At 40.1% G+C, this 6,222-nt stretch overlaps 1 pseudogene; it reads right to left on the reverse strand.

The window, feature by feature from the left end:
* Positions 1-2,604: 2,604 nt before the first annotated feature.
* LOC102818395 lies at positions 2,605-3,713 on the reverse strand (annotated as a pseudogene).
* Positions 3,714-6,222: the final 2,509 nt, after the last annotated feature.

The raw sequence follows: 6,222 nt of genomic DNA on the forward strand, positions 1-6,222 counted from the left end.
TGAGGTTTGCTCCACACATTATGCTGCTCTATTCAGGTCTTTCTAATGTGATCCCATTCAGAGCAGTCTGTAGAGGTACTGGGGCAATCTCTAGGTCTTCTAGCCTCGGGGTAGTGTAGACTGATGTTCACATATTCCATTAGTCAGTTGGACTAGTTGATTCCAAGCATTTTTTAATATGGAGAGACCAATAGCTGCACCTTAGATGGCCACTCATGAACTTTCTATATCCCAGACACTACTCACCAATGTAGAATATAAAACATTGTCTTTGTGGACTATGTTGTGCCAATTGATCACAACATAGTCTCAGGTGTCCCCTGAGACTATGGTCTTGAGCACCCAGGCTCAACTACTCATTGCCTTAAGATGTTTGATAATATCTAAGAAGTTTTCATCATTTTGCCCTCTGTATACACCACCACATCCACAATGGTGTTTGCAGGAAAGTAAATACTCATGTACCAATAGCCTCACTAAGGAGCATTTTGGCTATACTTCTTCCAAGACAGGTTTGTTTGTTGTGGCAATCCATGGTACTTTCAATATTCTGCACCAATACCACAACTCAAATCTTCCTTATTCATTGACTAGCTTTCACCTGAATATGAGACAATTGAAAATACCATGGTTTGCATCAGACACACCTTCGTTCACAAAATAACATCTTTGCTCTTTAACACTTTATAAAGAGGTCTTTTGCAGTAGATTTGCCCAATGCAATATGTTGTTTGATTTCTTGACTGGTGTTTCCATGAACATTTATTGTGGATCCAAGTAAAATTAAATCCTTGCAACTTCAATCTTTTTTTCCATTTATCATTATGCTATTTGTTGGTTCATGCTTCTTGTTGTTATTAAGTGCATTGAGTCAGTTCTGACCCACAGTGACAATGTATAGGGTTTCTAAGGAGTGGCTGGTGAGCTTGAACCACTGACCTTGCAGTTCAAACTGACCTTGCAGTCCAGTGCATTAACCTACAACACCACACCAGGTAGCTCTGTAGAAAAAGCACTAGACTTCAAACCACAAGGTCTGCATGTTAAGCCCACCATTCGTTCTTCAGGAGAAAGATGAGGCTTTCTGCTCCTCCCAAAATTTGCAGCCTTGGAAATTCTATACAGGGTTGCTATGAGTTAGAATCAAGTTGGCCACATTTAACAACATCAACATTTGTTGGCCCAGTTGTGAGGATTCTCGTTTTTGTTATGTTGAGGTATAACCCATAATGAAGGCTGTATTCCTTGATCCTCATCAGCAAGTATTTCAAGTCCTGTTCATTTTCAGCAAGCAAGGTTGTGTAATCTGCATATGTCAGATTGTCAATGAGTCTTCTTCCAATCCTGATGCTGCATTCTTCCTCATATAGTCCAGCTTCTCAGATTATTTGTTTAGCATACAGATTGAATAAGTATGGTGAAAGAATACAACACTCTTCATGATTTAAAACCTAACACACACTCTTCATGATTTAAAACCGTTCAGTAGCCTCTTGTTCTGTTTGAATGACTGCCTCTTGGTCTATGTTCTATACAGGTTCTATATAAGCACAACTATGTTTTCTAGAATTCCCATTCATCACAATGTTATCCATAGTCTGTTGTGATCCACACAGTGGAATGCCTTTTTATAGTTAATAAGCAAACATCTTTCTGGTATTTTCTGCTTTCAGCCAGATCCATTTGACATCAGCAATAATATCCATTGTTCTAAGTCCTCTTCTGTATCCAGCTTGAATTTCTAGCAGCTCATTGTTGATATGTTACTGAAACAGTTTCTTCATTATCTTCAGCAAAATGTTACGTGCGTGTGACATTAATGACATTGTTCAATAACTTCAGCATTATGTTAGGTCATATTTTTTTGGAATGGACACATTGGATCTCCTTCCATTGGTTGGCTAAATGTTTTGACATAGACTAGTGAATGCTTCCAGCACTGTATCAGTTAGTGGAAACCTTTCAGTTGGTATTCTGTCAATTCTTAGATCCTTGTTTTCTTCTAATGCCTTCAGTGCAGTTTGGATTGATTCCTTCAATACTTATCAGTACTTACCTCTTGAAATAGTTGAACATCAACCAATTCTTTTTGGTACACTGGCTCTGTGTATTTCTTCCATCTTCTCTTTTCCCACACACACAAATGTAAAAATTGTTTTTATTATGTCAGATATTCTTTAATGAGCTAGTAATTATTTATATGAAGAAGAGTTCAGATGATGGATTTAAGACTGTATTAGCCTTGTCCTTGATTACAGAGATTTAACAATTACACAGAAAACATTATTCCCTAGAGTAGGTTACTGAAAGGATATTGTTGTTGTTGTTGTTAAGTGCCGTCGAGTCGGTGCCGACCCATAGCGACCCTGTACAGGGTTTCTGAGGCTGTAAATCTTTACGGGAGCAGAACGCCTCATCTTTCTCCCACAGAGCAGCTGGTAGTTTCAAACTGCTGACCTTAAGGTTCACAGCCCGATTCGTAACCACTACGCTACCAGAGGATAAGACGTTGTAAACTTGGAAGAGCACATCCCTTCCAGTCTGGCTGCTCCTATCGGACCTCAAGATTTAGGTACAAGGATAGACATATTTTCTCTTTTGAGTTTAAATCTTTACAACAGTTCAAATGCTCCTTCCTGCATGCGTCAGTTCAAAGGCATCATTAATTTGGTTGAAAGATAGACTGTGAGTCACAAATTCATCAACTTTTATCTTTTTAGATATATTCAGACACCAGCTTTGGATGCTTTCTACACTCTTCCATTCTTCAAAGACAGTGCCTTTCCATGTGTGGCTTAAATGGACGAGTAGAGATCTCTTCACCGGAAGCAGCTACTCCAGCTGCCACACTGACACCCCAGCTTTTGTGGCATGCTTCCGGTGCTGCTCTCATGACCTTCACATGACCAATGCACTCAAAGGAGTAGCCCACCCCTCCACCGTCATCTCAACAAGCACCTCCTCAAGTCCTGTGGGTTAATACAGTCAGAAACTCCAAACTCTTTGGCCTTTGCAAATTTATCTTTATTGATGTCGATACCAATGATCTGGGATGCACCAGCTACCTTATAGCCCATGATAACAGCCAAATCCAACTCCTCCTAGGGCAAAGATGGCACAAATAGAGCCAGGCTCTGCCTTGGCAGTGTTTATGGCAGCACCATAACTGGTTGAAATGCTACAACTCAGCAGGCACACTTTATCCAGGGGCGCTGAGGGATCTATTTTATTAGCAAGAGCGATAGCTGCCACAAGGGTATATTTCAAAAAAGTGCTGGTTCTCATGTAATGTAGAACAGTCTTTCCTTTGCAAGTAAATCTGCTGGGACCATCTGGCATTAATCCTGTCCCTTGAGTGACTCTTATCTTCTGGCTATGGTTTGTTTTAGGATTTAGACAAAATTTGCATTCTCCACACTGTGGGGTATAAGATAGAATGACAATATCACCAGTTTCAGCTTAGTAACTCCTTCACCAACACTCTCTACAATTCCTGCTCCTTCATGACCCAAGATCACTGGAAAACACCCCTCTGGGTCATCCCTGCTCAGAGTATAGGCATCGGTGTGGCAAACTGCAGTGACAACAATCTTAATTCAAACTTCATGAACCTTTGGAGGTGCCATCTCTACTTCCTCTGTGGAGAGCAGTTTTCCAGGTTCCCAGGCTACTGCAGCCTTGCACTTAATAACCTGGTTTGCCATGTCCACAAGCTCTGGCATGGGGCAGGCATATTTGCTGGGCCCCATCTTATTTTTAAGTTATGCTTTGCCCATAATATCCTTCAGTCTTTTCTTCTGTTTGTTCAGCTTAAGGAATGCTGAGAGTGTTCTTCCCTTTTGGTTGTCTAACTCCTCCAGATCCTTGCATATTTCATTATAATACTTTACACTGACTTTTGAACTGCCCTTTGACATTTTCTATACAGCTCTTTTACTACATCATATGATACAACCTTGCTTGCTGGAAGTGAAAAGGACTTAAAACACTTACAGATGAAGATCCCTACAATCTTCAGTATGAATTGCACCCCAATGTAAAGAAAACAAAATCCCTCACAACTGGACCATTTTGCTTGGATCCATAATCGACACTCATGTGAGCAGCAGTCAAGAAATTAAATGGCATACTGTACTAGGCAAATCTGCTGCACAAGTGTTCAAGAGCAAAGATATCAGTTTGAGGACTAAGGTGTGACTGACCCAACCCATGATATTATCAATATCCTTATATGCATGTGAAAGTTGGACAATGAATAAAGAAGACTGTAGAAGAACTGATGCATTTAGGTTGTGGTGTTGAAGAAGAACACTGAAAGTACCATGGATTGCCAGAAGAACAAGTGCAGTGGAGTGCTCCTTAGAAGCCAGGATGGTGACACTTCGTCTCTCATATTTTTGACATGTTATCAGGAGGGACCAGTCATGCTTGGTAAAGTGGAAGGTCGGTGACAAAGATGAAAACCCCAACAAGATGGATCAGCACAGTGGCAGCAGCAATGGGCTCAAGTGTAACAATCATGTGGGGATGGCACAGGATCAGGCAGTGTTCCGTTCTGTCCTATATAAGGTCACTGTGAGTCCGAACCCACCCAATAGCACCTAACAACATCTTCCAGTTGCTTTAGCTACTCTGTGGTCAATAGCAAGTTTCAGAGTGTCTTCTGATATCCACTTTGGTCTTAACTTTCTTTCCTATCTAATGACCTTTTGCTTTCTTCATGTATGATGTTTTTTAAGTTATCTCACAACTCCTCTGGTCTTAGTTCATTAGTGTTCAAGGCATCAAATCTGTTCTTGAGATGGTCTCTAAATTTTGGTGGGATATACTCAACATTATAATTTGGTTCTTGTGAACTTGTCTTAATGTTCTTAAGCCTCAGCCCACACTTGCATATGAGGAACTGATGATCTGTTCCACAATCAGCTCCTGGTCTTGTTTTAACTGGTGATAATGAGCTTCTCCATTGTCTCATCTCACAGATGTAGTCCCTTTGACTCCTGTGCATCCAGTTTATGTTACTGAAAAAGGTATTTGTGCTGAATAAGCCATTGGTCTGCAAAATTCTATCATGCAATCTCCAGCATTATTTCTATCACTAAAATCATTTTTTCCAACTACCGATTCTTCCTCATTATTTCCAACTTTTTCATTCCAATCACCATTAATTATCAATGCATCTTGATTGCATGTTTGATCAATTTCAGACTGAAGAAATTGGTAGAATCCTTCACTTTCATTTATCACTGGCTTTGGTGGTTGGTGTGTAAATTTGAATTATCATTGTATTAACTACTCTTCCTTTTAGGCGTATCGATATCCTATCAGCATTGTATTTCAAGATATGTCTTTTTTTTAAATGTTTTATTGTGAACTATGTGATAGTTTACATGGGAGAACATTTAGCTTTACGTTCATCCTATTCAAGATATGTCTTGTAATGTTCTTTTTGACCATAAATGTGAAATCATTCCTCTTGAATTCATCATTCCTGGCATAGTAAACCCTATGATTGTCTGATTCACAATGGCCAACACCTGCCCATTTCAGCTCACTAATGCCTAGGATATAGATCTTTATGTGTTTCATTTCATTTTTGACAACTTCCAATTTTCCAAGAGTCAGACTTTATATATTCCATATTTTGATTATTAAAGGATGTTTGCAGCTGTTTCTTTTCATTTTGAATAGTGACCATCAACAGATGGAAGTGCTGGAAGCTTTGCTCCATCCACCTAATTAAGGTGGACGCACTCTTCTTTGAGGAAGCAGCTCTTCCTCAGTCGTATTTCGAGTGATTTCCGTCCTGAAGGGCTCATCTTCTGGCACTACGTCAGACAATGTTCTGCTGCTATTTATAAGGTTTTCAGGGTCTAATCCCTCAGAAATAGAACTAGTCATTCTTCTTAGTCTGTTTTTAGTTTGGAAGAAGCTCCATTGAAGCCTGTCCACCATGGGTGACACTGCTGGTACTTGAAACATCACTGATACAACTTCTAGCATTACAGCTGCAAACAAGCAACCACAGTAGGATGAACTGACAGATGTGTAGGGCCTATAGCATAGTGTTGTTGTTATTGTTAAGTGCCAAACCATCTGTATAGGGTTTCTGAGGAGAGGCTGGGGGGGGAGGGGTGTTAAAATACCAGCCTTGTAACTATCAGTCCCGTGCATATCCTGCAGTGCCACACCAGGGCTGTAGAGCATAGTATTGTTGTTGTT

This window comes from Chrysochloris asiatica, unplaced genomic scaffold (genome assembly GCF_000296735.1).
Source record: "Chrysochloris asiatica unplaced genomic scaffold, ChrAsi1.0 scaffold00067, whole genome shotgun sequence".
Lineage (NCBI taxonomy): Eukaryota > Metazoa > Chordata > Mammalia > Afrosoricida > Chrysochloridae > Chrysochloris > Chrysochloris asiatica.